General features: G+C 47.8%; 1 protein-coding gene across 3 annotated transcripts in view; it reads left to right on the forward strand.

The window, feature by feature from the left end:
• Positions 1–265: 265 nt before the first annotated feature.
• LOC135383197 (uncharacterized) overlaps positions 266–25,882 on the forward strand; it is a 147,610-nt gene continuing 121,993 nt past the window's right edge. For all 3 annotated transcript variants that reach the window (XM_064612771.1, XM_064612772.1, XM_064612770.1), the window contains exon 1: positions 266–441. The gene's annotated coding sequence lies outside the window, so the exon portion shown is untranslated. The remainder of the gene's footprint in view (positions 442–25,882) is intronic.

A 25,882-nucleotide genomic window follows, 5' to 3' on the forward strand; every position in this document is an offset into this window, starting at 1 on the left:
AACTTCGCTCTCCCAAAAATGAATGATCCCAACACATTGGCGCTTTGCCGAAGCCAGCTATCCAGTTTCACTTTCCGCAAAGCGATCGTCGGAGCGTCTGCGCCTTTCTTCCAGGGCTAGGATAGGACGCGTTGCGAAAACGATACAGGTGAACCCGCGTCACGCAGCTTTCACCGACGCACTCTAGGGCGGCGCTCTCATCGGACACGGGAAGAAAGCGGGACGGGAAAAGTGGGAGAAGCTCACTCCGATGAAAGGAGTCGTTCGGGAGGCTGTGTTTGGTGCGTGCTCGTCGTTCGCTGGACGTCTGGCGCTGGCTCACGTTGCAGATCTGCGCTTGTGTTCGCGACGAATGCTTTCGGCTAATGTTATTTAACGTCAAAATGTGTGTGTGACAGCGATGCCGGATTTAACACCAGAAACAACAGCTGTGACAGTACGGTAAGTTTGTGGTTAAACAAGTAGTATGTGTTCGGTTTTAAAACCACCTCGGTACACACTCGGCAGGCGCTTGATCCCCTGCCGGCTGTCAGCAAATGAAATGTACGTAGGATCTCGGAGTTCGAAGGGCTACATAGGTGTTCTCGAGTAATGCAGAAGGCGAAAGAACGCACGTGAAAGAAGCCTGCAAGTAGCTATCGTGCCTGCGGCAGTTCCGTAGTTATGTTTCGGATAACGGATGCACACGATCGCAGAATCTTAATACGCGTAAGGTAACGGAGAATTCCGAGCAGGTCACCTTTCAACATGCGCTGTCATGAAGTTGACAGCGAATGAGGTTGCGCTCTTGAAGTCGAACGTCGGTTGCAAGGCCAGTAAGCAACCTCATCAGAAATCATCGCGGCCTGAATACTGTTATGTATAATAAAAAGGATGAGGATTTGCGCTTGGCCTCGGAAAGAAGTAACGATTATGACTTCCATATACACGGCGAACGTAATATTTATCGCAGTTTCAACAGTACCTACATGTTCCAACCTTGCAACAGAAATTGCTCTGCGTCGTGCTGTACTCTGTGGAAACGTTATTGCTTCTGTGGCAAGGCAAAAAGTTAGTCACCGTTCTCGAAAATAAAATAAAGAGCGCAGGCTAATCAGAACAAGTCTAAATAAACGGATTGTATTCGGAGAACAACTGATCTACATCATTAGAGTGCAACGATGTGATGCAGGACTATGATGCCTTGTCATATTCCAGCATCAGTCTCCTACACGGACATTACGCACCTTCATAGACGTCGCTTCTGCACAAAGTGAGGCATCGTCTGACCAGTTGCGTCATTGCTCACCGCTTGAAATGAATCATCGACAGACCTAGCCTAGGGCAGTGTACACTTGAAGGTGCCGTCGAGCGTGGTTCCGAACGCCTTACACTGATGTATGCCTTCCGTAAGTTTACCCTTCGTTGGCTATTTGCGTGCTTAACCCGCAGAAATGTCCTATAACGCTTTGTCAGAACCCTGACAAAGTTCGATGACAGCTGGTGGGCTTCATACCACCTGACGGTGACTCCACCAGATTTTGCTTGCGGATTAACCGTACAGGTCTGAAACGCTCGCCGCTTCTTCCTTTTTTTTATTTTCTTTTCCCTGCTTCTCTCCAAACAAATGTATCGAGTTATGTGCTGCTGAGAAGCAGCAAAAATCTTCTTCCTCATCCTACACGTCAATCGTGAAAGCGACTAAAGTGTAAGAAATGGTATGCGTAAACTGCTCGCCTTCAAGGAGAGGAAAATAAACTGTCTGCAGCCTGTATATTGCAGGGGATAAGTAGCCTGCTCGGATTGATTTATTATTACGAGCAGCTGCGGTGACGCACTGTTATCCGCGTCGCCCAACAAAGCATTAAGCGAAGTGTGGGGACACACCGAAGCGAAGAAAAGCGACTCAAAGACTAGTTTCTATTTGGACATTCTCTAATTACTTGCGGTGCATGCGCTTGGTTCGCCGATGATGATGATGATGATAATGATTGAAACTTTGATGGGGCACAAACAGCTAAAGTCATAGTGCTGAAAAACAGTGGTCAAATTGTCCCGAACACATCCTCAGTCGTGGGGTCTCTTCCCCATGGGCGATAGCATAAGAGATACTTTGTTGATGGTAGCCGGACTCTCGTTCACGAGCAATGCCCAGTTCCCGACAAATGCCAGGGATTAGGCTGGAAGGGGGTCGGAGCAGAAGTTGACCCGATCTCTTCGTTCACGCACTCACACTGACTGCAAGGAAAAAGAGGTCCCAAAATATAATTGTTATTTCACGTTAGTCGACAGAGAGAAAGGGCATGACGCGCTTCTCATGTTGTCAACGGAGATCATTTGTGAAATTTGAGCTCTGCAGATGGTCGAAGACCTCGTGTCCGGTCGTGCAACGGCCCCTCCTTTTTTTTTCGGCCTTTTACGGGTAGTTCCTACAGCGAGCTACTGCCTGTTTTTCTAAAAGGATGAATGAGGTGACGTTTAACATGGCTCGAAACCCTGTCTGATTCGTCAAGCTGTCCATCGCGGCTCATGCGAAATATAAAATATAGAAAGACAGTCGGGGAAAGCAGCCGTGGCAGGCCGACCGTTTCCTCGCGTGACGTAGGCAAGACCCCCTGCTTTCCTTCTTTGTTTCTTTCTTCTCAGTTGACGCGCTGCTTACACCCGCTTGAGCTGCACCGATCATACGGCACGAGTCACATGTCAGGGAAGTAGGCTACGTCATGAAGTGTCCTCCTCCCTCCCTCCTCCGATTCCCTCTTGCCAATAACGGGGGATCTTTAAAAAGGTTTGGGGAACAGAAGACCCTCGCGTGCTCTGGATGTTACCTGCGCCTGTTGTTGTTGCGCAGGAGATCATTTTATTTGTTGCAGAACACGCCGTAAACAAGAGAAACAACAACAAAAAGAGGGTTACGTCAGTGCTCATTTAACTGTTTCCCGAACAGGTTCCCTAGCAGTTCATATGTTTACCGCACAACCAGCACTTTGCTATTTGGTCTGATTATCGATGACTCGTGTTCAGATTTTTGAAGTACCAATGAGATTCCGTCAATGAAAACAGCATGGCAACGCAGAGGTGCTAGTGTAATGTGGAAAGGGCTAACAATTCACGATCAGAAGAAACAGGAAAAATGAAAGCAGAAATAAACGTCCTGCTATCAGACTGATAATAGAATTATTTAGTGAACAAGAAGTAGGCAGACTTCAGGCATGTCGGAATGTAACTCTTGTCAGGCTGGCACACACGAACAGACCAACACAACACATGCCTGAAGGTGCCTGTCGCTCAATGAGGCTCCTTGGCAACTCGTCGATAAGGCGTCCCAGTGTAGCGCAGTGATTACTTGACCAGCAATGGAGAGGTTCGTGATTCAATACCCGTTGTCTGGTTTCTTCCACGGCAGTCGTATTCCAAACTTACAGGTATGTCCTCGTGGACATTGAAGGGGGACCCATCCCATACCCCACGTATGAGCAGTTCACGCGATTGGCTGCACGTCCAATTGGACAACCACCAGTACAAGCACCGAAGGCCTCTCTTTTTCCCATTTCCCTGCAGCATTGGCTGCTCCAAGGTAAACAGACAAAATCAAATGCACCCTCCGCTGACATTTTTGACAAGAAACCCATTAAGCATTTCTGACACGCGACCCTGCTACGCTGTCCATTCTGCCTCTCTGAGAAAGTACGTATTACCAAGAATCTGGGGCATCTCTTGGGATTGCAACGTATTCGGGTATCGCCACTATTTCAACGTATGCACCTAAACGGACCTTCCATCTGTCGCGCACTTCACGCTTCTCCTATCACCTAACTGACACCTGCTCTCTTCTATAGCTATTCGTATGTTTGTATATTATGTCCACTAGCTTCACATCCTGAGGACGGCGGCTCTGTAGTGTCAGTTCTACTAATGCATTAGGAGAGTTGTGTTGACACGACGCTTTCTTCCCCTTCGCGGTCTCGGTTACTTCCTGGTCGATGTTGATGTTGATGTCGGCACTTCCTGGTCAAATTTTCGATAAAACCATACGCTTCTTTTATCCGGCGGCGGGAGGCTTGGATGTATAGCGTGGAAGCTTAGTTAACAGCGGACCTATATTATAATGTTGAACATAACACAAGAAGGCAAGTGGGCTGGTGTAACGGTGAAGAAGGCTACATCTCCTTTAGCTTCAAGGTCGTAGAGGGACGAGGACGTGAACAGAGAACCGGACAGGACGAGGCTCATAACCAGCAATTGTAACTTTATTCAGCACGACGCTACACTAGGTGGAGGAAAGGAGGGGGATGACGAATACAGGAGGGAATTCGGGCAATAGACCTCGACCGAAGAAGCGTCACCGTAACGTATTCATGACGTTGGTAGACAAAGCGAAACTGAAACAGTGCGTACGGAGAACACAGCTGTTTCACAAAGCCGTATTCCTTCACTACGATCAAGACTCACTTCTTTGTATTAGTGTTCACACAAATGAGGTCACGTTTTTAGTCGCTTTCGTGTCTTCATTCGCGTTCCCAGTGCACCGGGGGAAGAAAAGCTTCACCCAAGGGTTGGTTGCATCGTCTCGAAATCCTGTTGAAAAATGTCTTAATCCTGTACGGAACATGGTTTGTATATTACGACTTACTTCGCGCTCGCCATCTGCACTCTGAGAGAAACTACTGCCGTTTGGATTCCTGAAGATGGAAGCGCCCTGTAGCCATCTTTAAAAAGGGCTACCAGAAAGATAGGGCTACCTGTAGAATGGAGCAGAACAAGGCCACGCATCTAATAATATATGAGGAATTGCATTTAAAAAGAAGTCATAATATGAAAAGCTATATTTAGACCTAGCTTTTTTTGTGACTTACTGATTTTTTGTTGTAGTAGTTCCAGCCCACCAGGCTGGCGGCGCTGTTGTGCCATCTGACGTTATTGGTGTGAAAAAATGGATAAGTATATTGTTGATGCTCCCAAGGGAATAAGGGGCTGGTCATATTTCGGAACATGTACAAATCTTGTTTGAGACCACGGACCTCACAGCCGTTATAGGATGACACATGCTGGGCAACTTATGGGGACGAACTGGCATTTTTCTGAACATCAGAATCATGCTCTTTGAGGCGTTCGTTGATGAACCTCCACGTTTGACCTACGTAGTTAACACCACACTAAGAGGAATTCAATAGATGAACGATTTCTTACAAGAGATGTAGGGCCGAGAATGGCGAGCACGACAAAGCACACGCGGTTCAAGATGAACAAAAGTACTCATGTTCGACAGCCTATTGCTTATGGAATACGCTACACGAGTACCGTGTGTGCAAAGATTATATTTAATGTCTTGAGACACAAGAGAAAAACAGGTGTCTATGTAGATGCTTTATTATTGCATGCATGGAGGTTGACCATTCAATTGGTGGATATGGTGGATCGCGATCACGTGGGCGTATTCGGCCAATATCGCGGCGTCGAGGAAAAAGCCTGTCGGGACTCTGAAACTTGTTTTTCTAGTGCTCTAACTAGAAAATCTACAAACACGAAATAAAATAAAACAGTTGCTCTCACGCGCGCTTGATTTCTGTAGCAGCTGAGCATTCCAGTTCACGTCTGCACTAAACTTCTCTTTTGTTTTCTTTTATTCCGTATTAGCGCCGCGAAGAAACTGTGGCTATAAGCGGTGTAGAGACGTGGACAGATGGGGAGAGGACAGCAGGGAAGGAGTGGGGGACGGGGGAGTTAGTACGCGTTCTGGGCAGACTTCAGGGGAGCTGTGCCGACATTCGCCTGTAAAGTCTGCTAGGGGAAACCCACAGAAAACCCCAGACAACAGAGGCGGTGCAGGGATCGGAACCCGCGTCGCCTCCCAGTATCGGCGCCGAAAGCGATCAACCTAACCACTATCCCAGGGGAGCTGGCCTGCACTAAACTGTAGTTACACTCCGCCAAGAGTGAAATACTCGCAAGTTCAATATCGATAGGAATTATTCCCTGAATTATTTGCTCTGACTTCTCTTTCTCCTAAACTAGATTTGACTACAGGCGAGGAGAACCGCCTATGGGTGGCGCTGCGGGTGCTTCGAATAGTGCGGATGGCACGTTAAATCTGCATAACGTTGGAAGTGATTGTGGAAAAAATGTTCGTTGTTGCTGTGTTAAGCATGATGGAAAGCCGTTCTGCGAAGCGGGAACATGGAAGGACGGACGCGACAAAACATCAAACATCAAGTTACCTTAAAACAATAAATATAGAAAGATGGCAGACGTCGAAAAAGCCAATCGTAACGACGGGACGCTCCTGAGTGCGATACATATTGTACTAACCTCGAAAATAGGTTCCCGAAGAACAAGAAACAAGGAAAAATTCGGCGTGTCAAACTCAGGGTTGGGAGACAGCTCACGAAATACGCGGTGGTGTGTAACAAACACTTCACCAACGAACATTTCAATACATTAAAGGAAGACAACATAGACAGGGTTCGTAGAAATTCTGGGTTCATCTGGTGTTACTCAGTTGTTCCTATTAGGTTTACAGACAACGGATGCCTGTGACACAAGTAATCACTCCATGCAACCTTCCAGTTCTTCGGCACGATTGCATAGTAAGTCTCCGCTAAGCACCATGTGGTAATGGTAATGGTACTGTGATGTTACACGAAGGGTTTGTCTGCGCAGTGTGGCGATATGTTGCTCGTGCGCAGGTAGGACTGCAGATAATTTCGACCTGGGGTTCTTTTGACGTGCGCCGGAAATCTCCGACACACGGTGCTGGAAGCAATGTTTACCCCCTCACCATCACCCTTCGGGATAGCACAGCAGCTTCAATATGTACTTCACCAGCACTAGTCAAGTGGAGGCTAACCAAATGAGTGGCACTGAGGACCCCGGACGTTTGGATAACATATGTCGAACATTATACCCACTACAATCGATTATATGAACTTCCCCCAGAAGCTCTTCTCCGCCTGCTGTTCCCAACGTGCTCCTTTTCAGTGAGCAATAAAAGGGGCACTGAAACTAAAAACAGCAAAGTGAGCAGCAAGTGTTTAGATCCGTCGACACCATGAAACGTTCAACGAATTCCTGAGACGATTACTCATGAATTTTGCAAATCAGTCGCAGGGCTAGGCGCGTTTTTTTGCTTGATCGTTCAGATTTCATGTACGCCATTAACGCGCTATAAAGGCGTCAAGGAATGCATTGAAAGGATGAATGACCATGATGATTTCCTAACTGTCGTGGCCATTGGCCCTCTCGTCACCAGTATGTCTACATGCCGAAGCAAAGTGCGGCAAGCAGAAAACGACACACACCACCACATGCCGACATTGCAAAATTCTAGCATCATGACAGCAGACATTTGGTCTCCCGGCAACAGGTTCACAACGACACAGTGATCGGCGAAGACGAGGTACGAAAAATTAGAGACGTCGGACCAGGATAGCAACAGTTGAGAAAGCATCCAAAGACGAGCGTTATGCAAATATCGCCTCTTATATTTGAACTTTATGGGCAGGGGCATGTTGAGGGAAGACAGCAGTGAAGCAGAGCATCAACCACAATATAAAGCTAATTAGAATGGGACTGAACACACTGCGTTCCGAAGGCGCCCAGAAAGTGCGCGCTTCCCTATACTTTGCGCTTTTGCAGAACAACATGATCGCGGTGATGAGCGCGATCACGCAATAATCGCGCTCAAGGCAAATAGCCTGATCGCAATCACATTGTAATTATCATGAGTGCCTACAGAGGCGCGACATCGTTATCACAATACAAGGATCACGAAATACAGATTACTAGAGAGAAACTGGCTGGAGAATGACGCTGGAACAACATAGAAGGGACAGATACAAACAAAGCCTCAAATTGCCTAAGAAATTACTAAGAAATTGTCTAAGAGATTACTGCCGTGAGCGCGATTGCGATCACCACGTTTTCCTGATGTTGTTTCAAAGTGCCGTGATCATCACAAGGGCACTTCAATGACGATTGCGATCACAGCCACACTCATGTCCCTTTGGTGATCGTGATGGCGGTTATTATAGGCCATCGCGATCATGCGTGATTTCGCCGAGGTCTGAGTACCCAGCAGACAAACGCTAGTATGTTGCAATTTCGTACCGTCAAAAGTAAGCGGTATTCCTGCTGAAGAAAACAATGCAATTTGTATGTCCACTGACATAGCGTCTAACCACTCACAGATTGTTCATATTCTGTTCCCATGTTAATACCATATATGACAAAGCAGAGGGAACACACCGAGCGTAAAGCATGCAATGCGAATTGCCCGCGTCGATTCACACTGTTGACGATTTCCGCTAAACGCCGCGCGGTGGCGGTATGATAAGTTCTCGCGAATTGCTATGTGGCTATCTTCGCCGGTGCTGCACAGTGAATTCCTTTGCACTTTTTTTGGCTAAACTGCTTGTGCTAGGGCACACTTCACTTTTTTTAACACTGCAATGCTGGGTGTTTTCCAAAACGCCCTTTGTGAAAATGTTTCCTATACAGAAATCTCTCTTAGGACTGGTGCTTTGAAAAAGACTCCTCCAAGAGGTGAATTCGATTTAAAACACTGTTTTGGAATGGGATGTTTCACGGAGAATACTCCGACTGAAATAGTGTACCTGTTTTTCTCTCCCTTTAACGTTTTGAACTAAGCTCTCCGCCACATCGACCAGCAGATATCGAGGGTAATTGCCTTCCCTCAACTTCCTAATCTGTGAATGGAAGCTATGCTTTATCCGCGGTTGGCATGTTCTACTCAATGCCGATGAAAACGCATTGGAAGCAATCCTACACTTGACCAGTTTTCTGTGGGCGGAGCTATACGGTAGAGCTACATTCCTTGGCCTGGGGTTGAAAGTCCAACATACATGGTAATGACCCTCGCTAATACCGAGAATCTCAAAACTGTAAAGTCTGTTCACAGGGAAGTTCATATGTGAACTTAAGGCCGGGGGACTTTACAAAATGAACACAAGCACATATCCATCAATCACCTCTCCATTGCAACCCTGAGCTCTATAACAAAAAACAAAAACAAAATCGTCGATATACCTGAAAATATGGTAGGCGCAAGCCCCATCACGCTTACTGAAAACCCTAGAATCACATGCAGCTAAAGAATAATCAGATAGCAGAGGAGAAATAATCGACCCTATAGGCGTGCCTCCCTGCTCTACAAATAACTTCCCCTGATCCTCAATCACTGCTGCGGAAAGGTAGGCCTTGATGATGTCCAGAATCGACGTTTCGGGCATTCCTACCTGATTCTCATACTTCACATGACCTCACCTGTCAATAAGGCTCTCAACTTCCTTTAGTACACAGTCCTGAGGAACCGAGTAGAAAAGTTACTCATTGTCAACGCAGAAAAGCTTGCAACGTTGCGCCTCTTCCGTTTCCAGAAACTGTATCACATCACTGGAACTCTGTACAAGGAACGGGCCGGAAACCGGAGTCAGTCTATTTTTCTACAATGTATCCGCCTCAGAAACAATGGCCCTAAAAGGCATGAAGCCTTTACGGGTTCCGATGGTAACAAAAATATCAGAACATGCGAAGAAGAAATTGCTCTCGCTGAGGTCTTCAGTCGGCCTGATGTTGTTCGTGAATATTAAAAACATTCTTCCTGGAATTCGTGGCCTCCTGACGTCGGGTCTGCCTGAAGTTCTTGTGTAAACAACGTAAACAACGAGAAATTAGCCGATGCTCTATCCTTATACTGGTCTCCCGGTATAATGACGAACATGCCTTCCTTGTCGGAGATCGCAAATCCTCTTAGAAGTGGACCAGCAGAACCTCACGAGATCCCCCAGAATGCGTTTAGTTGAATTGTCTAGCTTGACTCTTTTCGCAATCCCCCATCTTCTCTCGGTGTGAGGAGCAATAGAGCGAGTTTCGAACGACGAAGGATACGTTGTAGGACCAAGAAGGTCACAGTGGTTTCTTCTTGACGGAGACTTTACATCTGCTCGGTCGTTTCGTGACTGGCGCTTCAAGATGTTGTGACACATTTTCCCAAGTTCTGCAATACAGCCGTGAAAGTATGTTGCGTTCATCGATGTGAACCTGGATTTGAAGTTGCACAGCGAGGATGCCCCGATATCCCACCGTTACGAATCGTCCATTTATAATCCCAGATTTATAAATTAAAGATTTGCTATGAAGAAAGGCGGAATGGTAGTGTGAGTAATACATGTTACTGACAAACATTGCAGTAGTGCGTGGTTTTGCCGTCGGTAGAAGTCATTGTCGTCAATAAATGCAAGGATTTTGGCGACGGTTAAGTTAACTGGTTGGCTGCGCCACCTTTTGCATAGATGAATCCGATGGGTCCGTATCCAACCAATGCGATCACGGTTACCTCGGCTCCGTTCCGCAGTCAGTCGGTGCGCCACTGTTTTTCAGCGACAACACGCATTTCTCATTATCTTCATATTTTAGGCTTTATCGCAGGAAGCATGTGCAGAAAGAAAGAAAGGTGCACGCGTACTTTGGGGACGAAATGCTTACGCTGTGCGTGCTGTCGTCATTGTCGTCACAGGTAGAAAGAAGTAAATGGCACCACATCGTAGAAAACAAGGCGCGTCAGACAAATGACGCGCAGAAGTATATTGCACGGTCCCACATTTTCTGTCCAGCATTTTAGCCCATATTGCCAACACGCTAAGTTCGTCACATTTTCTTGCTGCTTCGATACTGCTCTCCGGGCTATACCAGACGACGTTATGTGTACCTCCACGTTGGAGTCTCATTGGTTGCAACAGTTTTTCAACTGACGTACAGTGGATAGAGGTATCTGGCAGAGTTGTGCCTAACTCGTTACAAGTAACTCGTTACTTGGTAACGGTTACTTTTTTTGGTAACGAAGTAACGATTCAGTTACTTTTTAAAAAATGGTAATAGTAACGGAATCAGTTACAAAAATTGGTAACTCGTTACTGACGTTACTCGTTCTTTTTCTTCAGCGCGGGGGCGCTTTTTCGGCACTCCGTGTGGCGCAATGCGTGGACCTGCGTGACCCACACGACCACGTCTGACTCAAAGTATTATTGCAGTCCCTCGTTGGATGTGTTGTTGACGTGCTGAATCGTCTTAAACGAATGCCCTTGTCTTTTCTCTTGTTTCCGTAATCTCCGACCATCACTCCTTCCCAAGGATGGGTACCAATTGTGCTTTGGCTATAAAAAACGCGTTTCGACTTCTAGCCTTTTCTTGTCTTTGCTAAGCTTCTGAGAGCCCTAAATTATGACGCAGCCCCTCGTCTGTTTTTGGGAACCGTTGGTGATCGGTGGCACGAAAGCCGGTGTCTTTTCATAACCTCCGATCACCCCCACTTCCGCAGAAGATGTCATCACACGAAAGAGAACGATCACTGAAAGATCACTGATGTAAATTTCGAGTATCAGCTTCTTGTGAAGTGCAATTTCTCATTAATAATGAGTTGAAGGCAAGTGACGGCATGTTTGTTGGCTCCTTTAACTATGCGGAAGTAACGAAAAAGTAACTCGTTACCTGTGAGTAACGAGAACTCGTTACTTTTGTATGTTGGTAACGAGTAACGTATTTAGTTACTTTTTTCTGAAGTAACGGGTAACGGTATTTAGTTCCTATTTTTTGGTAACGGGCACAAGTCTGGTATCTGGATGGCGGTACGTCTAGTCGCCCGTATCCGAAAAAAGTACATTTTTGTATTAACGCTGCACCCGGTATGAAGGAGAAGTATTGAACAGGAAGTTATAAATGGAATTACGATGCTTAGAAGAACAATATTTCACCTATTACAGCCGTAACTAAATAGCTGCAGATAGGAGATCTTACCTCATTTAACGGTGGCATTTGGGGATACCCCCCTTCAGCCAAGTGGCTAACAGATGCGTAGATCACCGGCACCGCGAATACCTGAAATCATTACAGCAGGCGTCTCCGCCACTGAGACCGCGCGAGAGAGGTCACGTGCGTGCGACTACCAACGGGGAACGCCGTAGCACTCGCGCCTCTGATATCAGCGTGAGGCGTGCGCTTGCTTAAGGATTGACATCTGACGAAGTACGACACGTAGAGAAATGTTTTTTTTTTCTTCTAAATACTCTGGCATACAGTACAACGCGTGCATGAGGCAACAACGTCTATCAAGGTCCCGTGTAAGAAATTTCACGCAACTTTTTGCAATTAATTAATCAGCAAACAGAATGCATTCTGTTCCCAGCACCACGCGAACCGTCGGCCCAGGAATTATACTAACCCCTCTGTCCCCCACTCATTCCTGCAGTCCTTTCTCCATCTGTTCACGTGTGTACGCCACTCATAGCCACAGTTGCTTCGCAGCGCTAACACGGAATTAAATAAAAAGAAAAAAAATCCCGGACGTCTCCCAACCCAGAGAGGCCCTCTGAAATTTTGACCCGTGAACTTAGGCTTTGAAAGAAGACATCGTTGAAAGCAAAACATTACTCACATTTGATGATCACTGTCTAGACGTCGATGCCAGTGTCACCTTGTAGTCGATAGCCGTGAAGCTCCCAGCAATCACCAAGTAATGCCTAATAATAGCTCACCCTCTACATCTGTTGCCATGAGATATCTCTTTGCCAGAGACAGTTACCCACCTTTCCTATAGGGGATCAATCATTACGTATATTACAGAAAGCGGGTGGTTACGCGATGAATTTTTAGCGTGACTAGCGGACATCGGCACTTTGGCATACATTTACCTAGGGTGTTCTCGCATGTGAGTATTTACTGTATGTCTGAGTTTAAAGCATTACTTCGTGCTCTAGCAATGATGTTCTGCTTTTCGCACCTATGGTACCGCTATAAAGTGGGAATTATCTGTGAACGAAGTTTTCGTCCGCACAGTCCAACAACTTCGTCTGCTAACGTCAATACGGAGCCCGCTTATGTTGGCCTGGTACCACGTCTACCTCAGCTCCCCAATTGCGTGGGAAAGGGGTAGTAGTGCACCCTTTCTGTACCTTCTTGGTTGTGCCTCAAGTTGATCATTTATGACGGCCGTCTTTGTCCTCCGTGAGGCTGAAGCACTTGGTCAAATCCTTCAATTCATTGAACGCTCTGTTACATACCAGAACGAGAGCTCTGGACCTTACGTTCCTGTGACTGCGTGTTCCAGACTGTCCCAGTTAAACAAACGATGGCAGCTGATGAAAAACAATTGGACCAGCAATACGTTTGCCTCAGCATTTGCCTCTGCCTGAGCTACTACCGAACGATGTCCTCGTTAGTCCTTCGCGTATAAAATCTAGTCGTTGAGAGAACTTCCTTGCGGTGAATTTGGTGGCTGTACGTCAGCTCTTTCTCACGAAAAAGCTTAGCCAACTATGAGTACGTTATGTACAAGCGTCCTGGGTGCCGGTCTAAGGCTATGCTGCGTTAGCGTTCTCGCAAAAGATAAATTTAGGGCACCCGCCTCTTTCACAACTCAAATGTGCCGATTGTCTGCTTGTAAGCGAGGTATACAGGGTGTCCCAGAAAATGTGTAATTGAATTCTAATAAAAAAAACTACGCCACCTAGAATCATGCGGTCCACGGCGTTTGTTCCTACTAGGTTTTTGCCACTTCCTGATGTGACACCCTGTATGTCGAAAAATTAACCGAAAAGTGTCCATGGAAAGATATTGTGTTGGAAAGTGTTCCATGATAAACGCAGAAAACACAGAACCGCACTGGAAACCAAAATTTCAGAGTCCACGGAATTCGATTACGTGTAGAGTACAAATCCCACCTAGTTAGACAGCCGGAGTTCTACAAAATAATGTCACTGTTCCTGATATTCGTCGGAGACACTTTCTTGTTTTAAGCAGAGCATTTCAACACGTAACTAAAAGCAGCCAAACAGGTCCTCCATTTCGACTTTCACGTATTGCTTTTTGCCCAAGAATGACAAGGACACCGCGTTTATCATTACCCGTACTGCCGGTTGAGCCTGTTTAGTCCACGTGACACCGTGCACTCGATGGTATATTGAAACGCAAATTTCCTCAATCTGCTATTCAACAGGGCAAATACCAAGTACACCGAATATCGCTTGAGGCGGTGCACCACACAGCACGGACTAGAGCATTCACACATATCGCTCCGGCAAGAACCTCGTTCGATTTGCAAAGCAGTAGCAGATTGCAGGAAGACGCGACCAGCAAGTATACAACATATGTCAGCCTAGTCTTCTTGTTTGCACATCAAATTTTATTCCACCGGGTGGTCTTTACGGTTTTATCACCTCAGTCACATCACAATTTAGTTGCATCACCTCCGAAGCCAGAAATGCACATGCCAAGAAGGAGGTGACACAGCATCAGCGGAAGTCGTGCCATATTCACAACCGCAGGATACGGCCTCATTTATCTTCGTTCTGCAACCTTATCTCTATAACGTCTTTTCTTCCGCTTTTCGCCGCTTCGACGCATTTGGGAGGGTGCTTTCTACGGTTTACGACACCAGGACAACGATCCACTTTAAAGAAACATGAGTTGTTCCGCGCAAGGATATGTGCGCTCCCGCACGATGACTTTCATGAAATGTATACTGGAGCACACGTATAACAAGCATGTTCGTTGCACTGTGGGTCAGGTTAGGCAACCAATTCGTTGAAGTAGATGCACTTTAGTCTTTTCAACAGTTTCACAGTTTCGAAGACATCGTTATTCTTGAAGTCTCCCAGCATTTCTTTTTCTTGTTTTTTTTTTCTATCTACGGTGACAACGGTATACATGTGATGTAAGCGATAAATACGGAGACGATAAATAATGGTTAATCGAAGGGCGGCACATCCTCCTTCATTGTTTCATGGACAAGCAATGCGAGCGAGCGCCGGGTTCGATCTTTCGGATGACAATGACGATGACTGTTTCGTGGTGAGGTACCCCGTTCCCTGTATTATGCGCCTAAAGTGAACAGAAGTTGAAATTATGTGGAATACAGAACTATCAATGAAACATCTGAAAGTCGTCAAAAATGAATTCTTTCATGATGAATTATTTCAATTCTTTCGAAAATGCATCATGATAGGTCCGACAGCCAACACGTGTTACGTGCCTGGGACATAGAACCGAGACCTTATTTCACTCGCACTTATCATATACACAAATATCACAGTGTGTAAAAGTAATTAAGAGATACCCGAAGTGAGCTTATCCGATACGGGATACTTGAAGGTGTGATTTACAAACCGCGTTTAGATGGTATAGTGTGTAGTACCTACTGTGCACCACACGAGTCCCCAGTTCCCTCATTCACGAACGGTTCTGTACGGTTTACGGTATTCTTCCCGGTGTACGGTCCCGGTAGCGGTTTTCTGCTTCATCCCATGGACATCTGCTCCTTTGGAGAGGTACATGCAGTTACACAACGAACATCAGATTTAACAATGAAAAGATGGCTAAGAAGCAAGCGAGCTGGTGAAGTTGATCATAATGTAAAACCCCGAGACTAGGGAACACGAAGGGACAGACACAACGCGAAGCCTCAAAGAAACTTTTTTGTTTCTGAAACTTTCGAGACTTCGTGTTGTGTCCCTTCGTGTTCCCTAGTCTCGGAGTTTTACATTATGCAGCAGATTTAGGGTGCACCCTCGTACTCTTTTTGTGAATACGTGACCTAGGGCTTTTAACCTTAATTTCGACCTGCCCTTCATGACACATTCTTTTTCGAGTCTCCCATACCCCTTTGAGAGTGAAGATGATTCCGACCGCGGTGTGTTGTTTGGTATCCCTGGGTCCGGATACTGAACTGAACGTACCGTTCGTTACCCTTTTGCTTGTAACTTGGCACTCTCCGAACGTCACTCGGCGGCACGTGAAAACCGTTCTGGTAGGCCGCGATTTCAAATGAACGCCGCGAGCGGCCATCGCGCCGAAGCTCGTTATGAATTGCAGGAAAGCGATGCATTTATCACACCGTATGGAATTACGAAATGTTGAGCATCGAGCCTCGATTATCCACTCATATGTTGCCCCCTCTGCTTTAAAACTTAGGATGGACGTTCACCGTCGATGCAAACAACGATCTCTCGCATTTATCAGACATAACTCACGTTAAAATGTCACAAGCCCTTCAATAATTCTGGTCTTATCACACCTCATTACGACCGTCACCGTAGTGACAGGTTTCCCCAACAGGATCGGGTCAATGCGTACCGAATCTACACCATCCCATAAAACTCTAGCCCCTGATCTCTTTCGGTCACAACACGTCTTTTTTAGAAGGCGCGTATGGCAGACGCTGTTAAGACAAAACAGATGGAAATGTTTCCCCAATCGGAGTTTCCTCATCGACCTGTTTTTCCGCATTTAATTACCTTCGACCAAGAAGGAAAGTGCAGTTGCCCTGTGTCTAAGGCCACGGCGCGGAAGGAGGGCACCACGACCGGCAGCAGTTGCGATACGTCTTTCTGCAAATGGGACTGCTTCCAGCTTTTATGGCTGCAACTGACACCTAAATCACTTGAGATGAGGATCCGCGAGGACAAAAAGGCAGCCTGGACAAGAGGAGAGAAATCACTCGAATCTAATGGTGCCGTGGTAGCCGCACGAATATCTATTCTGCGATAAGAGGTCTGCACTAATTCTTGGCAATGTTGGCATTGTGGAGGGACTCCCATTACCTCAGGCCTGAGTTAGGGGAAAGAGAGCGACGGAGTGGTTTCCGCTGGCAGCAGCAGGCGTGCTATATGGTGCACAGTGAGGCAGAAGTGGCTGGCTGGATAACGCCACAACATCAGGCACGATGTAATGACGCTTGTACGAACATTAAAGACTGCCCCTATTAGCTCAACGTATTTGTTGTAACAAAATGTAGTATCTCTTGTATCTTTTGGTAGCAAACAACCGAATAGATCGTTTTCAGCGCGTATTTGCTAAGCGACTGAAGTGACGATGTCAGTCGTTCTACCGTTCGAAAAACCACCTCGTGGGCTTCCTGACTTTGCTAAGCCGGTGTTATAAGGGTATGAGGACATCCTGTGCCCCTGTAAAAGCCATGAACCTGACCTTGGCGACACACGACCTTACAGCTTAATTAATTCGAGTCACTAACCCCGGAATGCTTGGAAAATAACCCTGGCTTTTTCTCGCACCTGCTTGCTTTACATCACCGTGCGAGTTCCGGAGTCAGGAGGTCCACTCACTTCGTGGAGCTCACCAGAGCGTCCCCTTGCCTTTATTAGACGAAATGACCAAAGTGTAGGAGGCAAAAAGGCAATGCTCATAAAAGTTTTGTGCCTTCGTTGCCTTCCGAAAACAAAATGTCTGAGTTCCTCCAGCATATCATACTCGAATTTAGCGAAGTACGTAACGGTATCTTGATATATTGATTCCACGTATTGCTACTGGTTGACGGCTTTCATTTGCAGCTCGAAATAATCAAGTCTATTGCTTTGCACCAGTGTCTTCTCTGCTAACCGGGTTGTAAGGCTCTAACCCTCGCGTTCTGTGTTTGCCATTAGGGATCGCCAACACGTGCATCTTCTCTTCTCCAGGTATACATCTAACAAAGATGCCTGTACAGTGTCGCCCCTTATATTCTCTCCAGAAACCGCACAAAACTGACCGGTGGGTAATTTCGAGCACCAACCTGCAACTGAAAATATATTTAATGTAAAATATCGATGAAGATAACAAAGGTAGATTTACGCCCTGGGAAGCATTCATGTCAGCGTTCAATGATTTCTTTGCCAACCCTGACCAACGTAAACAGTCTACTCTTCGCCGTTTGACCAACAGGAAAAGAACTAGCAGCAGAATCAATCACCACGTACATTCACGACATCCTCTTTCTCTGCTGTAAGGTCGTCCCTCAAATGCCGGAAACGGATAATGTTGGGCATGGTATGAAAGGCATTGCGGAATACCTCGTTCAGCTCCTAGCCCCTAAAAGCCCACGTCAGTAGAACACATTATGCAATAATGCCGTGCGTACAGTGACCTCCGCAACAGCCGCGTCAGGCCATGTTTTTCAACGTTTGGTGTCAGCCCCGTCAGCAACCTATCACCATTTAGATGGCTGTCTGGACGATCTCATACGCGGCGTTGCGCGTGAGAAACTCCAGACACTCACCAGAAAAATAAGAGATTTCATCCCACAACAATCATTCAATCCTGCACCCACACTCTTCGGGAGGGAGAGCCTTCGTGTTTACAGGAAGCTGTTCAGAATGAAGTGCATGAACAACTGCTCACGAACTGCAGCGTCTCTCTCATGCGCCCAGGCATGCGCCTGTCTCGTCTGCAAAGTTAGTCGCTCGTACCTGGTATCGCCGATACCCGCCGTTCCAGTTCCCCGTCATCCTTTCTTAACCGTCACCGGTCCACGTGCCCTCTCGCCTTCGTCAAAGCATTTCAAGCTCGCGCTGTGCAATGGCGGAAGCACGATAACTTCGTCATCCGCCGAAAGGCGCTACAGTCCTCCCCCCCCCCCCCCCCGTCTGGAAACATCACGGAGTGGCCGGATCAGGTGACATGCTTTGAACCATTACGGGGAGCGATGTCGAAGGTGACGGGAACATGTCGACGTAGTTGGGCAGGGGAACCAATGAGACAGTGGTGGTCCTCGAGGAAAGCAGGTTTGAGGCGGTCGATGCTGACCGTATCTTCATTTCCGTTAACGGAGATCCGGAACGTCTTGTCAGTGTCTTTGGAGAACGCGGTGGGTGCCGGAAACGGGTGGTTACAACGACTTCCGGAGGCCACCGGACTGGAGGAACACGTGGGTGGCAGTGGCCAGCTCCTGAGGAATGTAGAGGCGGTTCGAGGATGCGGTACGGGTCGGCACCGGACGGAGGGTGTCGAAGGCGCGCTGCAGGCGATCAAGGAGCTGCGGCGCCGTTGGAGATCTTTCCTGTGCGGCCATAAACTCGCCGGGGAGCCGCAAGGAGCGGCCGTAGACAAGCTGCGCGGAGCCGCAACGGAAGTCTGTCTTCAAAGCGGCGTGGATGCCAAGTAGCACGAGGTCGAAACGGCGGTCCAATGTGCACGGCAATCATGCGCCATCAAAGCAGCTCTCAGGTGGCCGTGCAACATTTCCACTAAGCCGTTCCAGGAACGGTGATACGAAGTCGGGTATAGTTCAATAGTCGTGTCCTGCCCAGCAGATTGATGAAGGCGGCTAAAAGGCGAATCTCGAACTGTGCCCCTCTGTCTGTAGTGACGCAGGATGAGACGCCGAAGCGGGACACCCAAGTGCTGAGGTAAGCGGAGGCGTCGGTCTGTGCTCTGCTGTCCACCATTGTCGCGGTTCTGGCGATCTGGTATACGGGTGGACTATGGCCAGGAGATACCGGCATCCACCAGATGGGAAAAGAGGTCCCACGATGTCCATTCTCACGACTGTGTCGCTACCGTCGGTCCCGGGTTACTGCTCATCGGCACCGTCATCGTCGTTCACGGGCGAACGTCATCGGGCTCGTGCACGAAAGTCAACAAAACTGGGGAGCACGAGAGCTTGCGGTTCTCATTTCTGTTTTGGGCCCTCTTCCTGTCTGTCCGAGTTCGACCTTTCATTAAAACCCAGTTCTGGACCCCACTGCCTCTTCAATTTGGGGAAAAGAATGCACCACCATGTGAACCGAGTCAAATCGGGCATCGGGCAGGGCGAATCTGCCGAACCGTGTGACACTGTGGCACTGTATTTTCGACCGCTAACAAGCAAGGCAGGCTTTAACCCATGAACGTAAGTCTGAATTCATCGATGGCAAGACGTAACACTCCGCAATGTACCGCTGGGTAGGAAGGGACGCCGGGATGAAACAGGCCGTGCACGGCGTTGAACATCGCGCGGCGGTACACGGATGGAACGGAGGGCCGCTGGCTCCCGGTGCTCCGCGTCGGGAAGGGGAACGTCTTGAACGTGGAGGGATGATGAATGATTCTTCCGCCATGATTGAAACTCATGGTCCGAGGCCTGAGCAGCGACCAGAGCTTCCGAAGAGATGGACGTAGGTGGGGCGGAGAGCGTCGCGATGCGGCTTAGGGCGTCGGCTGGACCGTTCTCGCTCCCAGGCACGTACTGGATGTCCGTGCAGACCTCCGCGAGGTAAGACAGCTGGCGAAATCCCTCGATGGGACTGGCGGATCGGAAGGTATGCTTGAGCGGCTAATGATCCGTAAAGATGGTGAAATCGCGGCATTCTAAGAAGTGTCGGAAATGCCGGACTGCTAGGTATACGGCCAGGAGCTCTCTTCCGAAGGTACAGTATTTCTGCTCGGCGTGTTTGAGAGCCTTGCTGAAGAAAGACATTGGGTGCCAGGTGTCCGTGAACCTCTGCTGCAGTGCCGCGCCAACCGCCTCGGAAGACGCGTCTACCATGAGGGTAGTGAGAACTCCGTGCTTAGGATGTCAAAGGAGCGTTTCTGCCGAAAGGGCAGACTTGATGCGGCTGAAAGCTGCTGGGTCCTCCGCAGCCCAGGGAAGCAGCTCGGAGCGAGGCTCCCGATGGCGGAGGCGAGCTTCGAGTGGGCGCAGGATGGTAGCACAGTGTGGTATAAAGCGCCTGTAGAAGTTTACAACCCGGCAAAACGCCGCAGATGCCGAATGGACTGTGGCAGGGAAAAGTTGGCGATAGCGTCAACCTTGATCGCGAGAGGAGTAATTCTGGGGGGAGGGACCATGTGCCCACGTCCGGGTCACCAAAGGTAGAGGAGATGGCGCTCCTCCACACGAGTTGTGACCGGTGATGATGGAATGTGCTAGAGGGCAGATGTGCGTGGCCACACGCTAGGACGATGAGGCTAGAACTCGCTGGCGTGCGCTGAGGCGCGCGCCAGCACAGGCACGTCTGTGTCGCCGTCCACGGACCACCACAGGCTCACCAGTAGAAAACTCTACATCGCCGTCAAATTATGTTGTCGTGACCATCAACAATGTAGGTGGTGCCGCCATGTGCTGCCTGTCGGAGACTGTACGTCGATCTCTCCGTAAAGTAATGATGCCCCCGTCTTTTCTCTGTTTTATCCGCATGGGGGACGGCGATCGCATGCAACCCCTTGGACACTGTACTATGTACATGGAACTCAGTGCAACTTATCTCAGTTCATTCACCGTGTTTTGTATCTGTGCCACCGATCATCTGGGGATGGGACTTCTTACCTTCCCCCACGCCATTACCGACTATGTCACAAACCAACTGTACATCTACGCTACACCCACTGCCCACGAAAATGATCCTGCACTGTTGCGCCCAACCACGACTACTGTCTAACGTCTTTGTCCCTCGAGTTTTCCCAGTCGCATGATCGCCGCTAAACTTGCGTTAATCCCATGCCACATCTGCTCAGGAGTCTCTTCGGCTGACCATTCTCTAATCCCAGCGGCGACACCCCCGCTTATCCATCGTCTTTATCCAGCACAATTGACACCTATTTGCCGCAACATCAGCGTACCGACACTGAATCTTCTCTCAGAGTTCGCCGACATATGATTGATTGCACTAGTCGACCTCTCTCCCATAATTTTTTTGCGTGGGACGTCCCATCCACACTGGTGACGCTGCGTCTGTTAAGAACCGCCGAGGCGTCATTGTCCGAGCGTGACATCATGAGATCTCATGTGGACGACGTGCTCGAAGGGCGTGTGATTCAACGATCCAGTTGCCCTGGTCGGGTCTCGTGGTACTGGGTCCGAAAAGAACGGTTCTCGTTGTTTTTACGTCATCGTGCGAAACTTTCCACACTACTTGACGGCACTTTATATAGACGACCAGCACCCCTACGTCATAAATTACGTTTCGCCGCCGCGCGAAGCATGCTGGCGCGCACCTATCAACCTTATCAGACTTGTCGGCCCATCAGCAGACGAGTTTTTCCTGCTTCTTGCCCACCACGGCAAAATATAACCTCGAACCAGATTTACCGTGACGTATGTTTGTAAACAGGGGGTCGTTTATAGGCAGAATTATAAGTCTGACGTAAACCCATGACTCACGGTTGTATCCAAGTCGCTTCCCACTGTCCTTATCCGTAGGCACCACGACAACCCCATTGCTGGTCACCTCAGCTTTGCGAAACGTACGCCCGCACCCGAGAATGTTACTTCTGGAGTGGTATGATCGGTGCTACCGCTCCTTATGACTAGAGGTCTGTGCGGGTATGTAATTGTAGACCCGCACTCGCAGACACGGTGTCCCATCCGCACCCGCACAAGTGTTGGTGGACGATTAATTGCACTTGATATCATATGAAAAATATGAACGCGGGTATAGCGTAGGTACAACAGAGGTGCCCCGGTACTTTCCCCTCGGCCCGCATCATGTCATGTTCCACCCGCGAATCTGAGATTAGTACGGGTAAGCATGGGTACACTTGCAACCGTGCACAATGGGTACCACAACTGTCACACCCGGGAGTCCCATAGACGGCAGCACCAGCCGGCCACCTCAAACCCCTCGCTCTACCACCACAACCTTTTCATCTTATAGCCATTTACTTCTTCGGCCCTTTCACTATCTTCATCTCGGGGAACCGCTGGATCATAGCCGCCATCGACCATTTCACCCTCTAGTGAAATCAAGTCGGTTTCCACGGCCCCGACTCCTCCTAGTACAAGTGTGAGCAAGTAAGAGGGAGTTCTCTCTTATCATCAACGGTGACCACGGAGATTTGGTTGGATCATTTCTCGTCAAGTGTCCAGTGTCCAGCTGCACTGGCCCTGAGGCCGTTTGCTTTCAGTTGATTAGTACATCCTCTGGAATTGCATTTGCTCTGACTGCATGTTAACTGTTTTTAGGAAGGCATGCTTTATGTCATCAATGCCGTCCGACACTTTCCTCGCTGTCCGTGTGATAGCAGTTCGATTCACAAATTCACAACTCCTCCCTTTTATGGAAGACTTCGGATATACTGTTGAACGTCATGCCAACTTCCCAGCTGCACCTTTCTTCCCTGTGTTGCGCGCGGCGGAACTTCGCTTGGTGACTTGTTTACCTTAATACTAATCCTACGTAAATAGGTGTCTCATACACTGAACTGTAATCTCACTTACTGGTTTTCTGAAGAGCTTCGACATCTTAACGACAACTGCTGTGTCGCCTTCTTCCATTGAGAGGCGCGCAATCTTGGACCGTTTTGTCTCGTCGTGCGCCCCGTAGGTTTTCCATGTTTTAATTAGTTAGCATTAGGACACCCAGCTCAAAAGTGGTGACTATCTTGTGGATGTGTGAAGCCTAGGAGAAAGCCTGTCTCCTCCCTTCCTCCTCCCATACCCGCGTGCTGCGTATGCGTACTCCGGCAGCGCTATGAAGAGACAAATCGTCGGGGAGGAAAAGGGCACGCGCCGCTCTTGTGGCTGTGTAGTTAGAGGAAGTTTGTAACTGTTAGCTGGTGGCTAGTCCTTTTGTGTCTCGTCGAAGGCATTGGACGGCATGCCTGCTGGCGGATATGCAGCCTTCATTTAGGACTCTATTTCCGGAATTCTAATTCCCGTATTTGCAGGCCTGAACCAGGGTCACAAGCCTATTTTGGATGGTTACGACCCTGTTTAAGAATACTGAGAAACATTCCGAACGTTTTGCAAAGTAGAATGTTTCCGCGACCCCTATTTTATCTGTCGGAGTTCGGAAGGACCGCCTTTCCCCAAAAGGAGGTGAATGTACTGCGCACCTAGCAGGATTCGCGTTCAGAACACAAATTTAGTGGCTGCAAATGTGTCCCTTGTGTCCATTCCGCGAAAAATTTGATTCACGAAGAAAAAGGGTTTTATAGTACCGTAATTTTCCGTGTTTATCTCGCACATTATACGGTGAAATCTTGTTTCCGAACCCGTTCTAGGCGCTATACGACGGTGCGCGTTATACGTGATATTTTTTTTTGTAGCGATAGCAGGCTTTGATTCATAGGTGGTGGGTTTAAACGCGACTGAAGACGCCAGCGCGTTAGTGGGAAGGAGGGTGTACACCTTTTTGTGACAGTTAACGTTACTGTCACAAAAAGGCGAACGCATCTATCTGTCAACAGTTCAGGAGATAGGACGGTGTTGTTGGGGATGGGAGATGCAAATGAATGTGTTGATCCAAAGCTATACTTCGTCCTTATTTACCTGGTGCCACCGTGTTGGGGAAGCTGGATTCCTTCGGATTGAAACATTTAACCCTAGTATCATACCAAAACAACGAATGCGACTTTTATCAACACCATCGGCATGAAGAGAGGCATGCCGAAAAGACGCAGAACTGCTGAAACCACTTCGTTGTACGCAGACTGCACACTTTGAACTTTTAATCACGTAACATACGCAGATAGAATCAGAAACGGATAAAGATGTACGTATAAATAAAATTCAACAAAAACATGCAAAATTTTACGAATCAGTGTCGTCTTTCCGGCTTTTTTCTTGGGTTAGCTGTCCGCACCAGGCCTAACGTCAGCGGAGAAACGAATCATTTTCAGGTAAATAATGATCGCGGAGGGAAGGTCGAAGCTGAATTTGCAGATTAGTACATGGAGATATATACTCACAGGATGCAATTAAAGTAGTTTGCGATGTTTTTCTTTTGAACAAACGTCGTTCCAAACAACACTTTCATGATGGCAAAATTTTGTAGCAAAGCAAGCCCCCGTAGAAAACAGCAACCGATTAAATGCGCTCATATTTTATTAACAGATCGAGCCTCCTTTAGGCTCATCCTAATCGTCAGACTCCCTTTTTTACACATCGTTCTGCATGCAGTAGACGAGTTGCGCTATCTATTATGATTATTGCAAGAGCCTGCCGGGAATCGTGGAACATAACTTCTTTCGCATAGGACGGTCTTGGCAAAACCCCAGTATCTGAGGCATACTGTTTCAAATAAAATCCTGTTACCTATGGATTGATATTTCGCGCGGTACTATAATACGTATTTATTTATTTATTTCGTTGAAAGAAAACCCTCAGTTCTGAAGCAGCCGATATTTCGAAAGAGACTGTTCTTGCAATACTTGCATTGTACGTTATTTCTACTCTACATCGAAAAGTGAGCGCACAGCCGATTGTCGGCCTGTCACGCGGTATCGTGTTCTTCCATTACTATATTGGGTATGCTGGTTCGAGACAGCATTATATGCTGAGGCGAAGTCGGTACGCTATTCACCGAGAAATGTTTGTTTTACAGGCCTGCTTTGCACGCGTGTCGTTTGTTTATTCGACGTTTCCGAGTCAAACCAGAATACAATTGCGGTAAATATGAGCAGGACTAGAATTCGGTACAGTGAAATCAACTTGATATATTTGCACGACCGCAAAAGAATAACACGGGGCTCTCGCCGAAGAAACTTGAGGACAGCAAAGCTTCGGAGAGTGTAATTTGCACAGGGCACCGAGACGGTCTCGCGCTGCCTTCCGGGGTTTATCCGAATCATGTATATTGCTTATTTGACATTGTCCGAAACCATTGTACCATCACTAACCGTGTTCTTCTTTTTCTTCTTCCCAGGAAGATGGCCGCGCTCAGCGCGCGCTGCCACTCTCAGGCAGCGATCAGCGCGTGTTATGCGCTCAGCTTTCTTTTTCATTTTTCAACTGTGAGATGACTATGTACCACACAAAACCTTGTGGTTGATGCGAAAACTCGCTAGCTTTGGTATATATACAGGGTGTTTATTTCTTCCTCCTAGCTTCTCTATATCAAAAAACCATGAGAACAAGACAAATGTCTTTTTTTTCTTCAGTTGTGTTATATGGCCAGGTGGACATCCTCTCGTAGAAATGATGTAAGTACAGGATGACTAATCGCTTTAGTTAAATTAAGTACTAATTACTCTTTATTTAGCGGATATCGAGCAAAAGCGAGATAGCAGAACGAAAGACAATCCTCGTTGAAAGCCATTCCACGTTTAAAAACCCTGAAACGCGCACGTGCGTTGAAATATCAATCGACGACTTTTTCTATCGAAATGAGTCGAAAGCGAAAACGAGGCGACCGGGAGAGCA

The sequence above is a fragment of the Ornithodoros turicata genome, chromosome 2 (assembly GCF_037126465.1).
Source record: "Ornithodoros turicata isolate Travis chromosome 2, ASM3712646v1, whole genome shotgun sequence".
Taxonomy (NCBI): Eukaryota; Metazoa; Arthropoda; class Arachnida; order Ixodida; family Argasidae; genus Ornithodoros; species Ornithodoros turicata.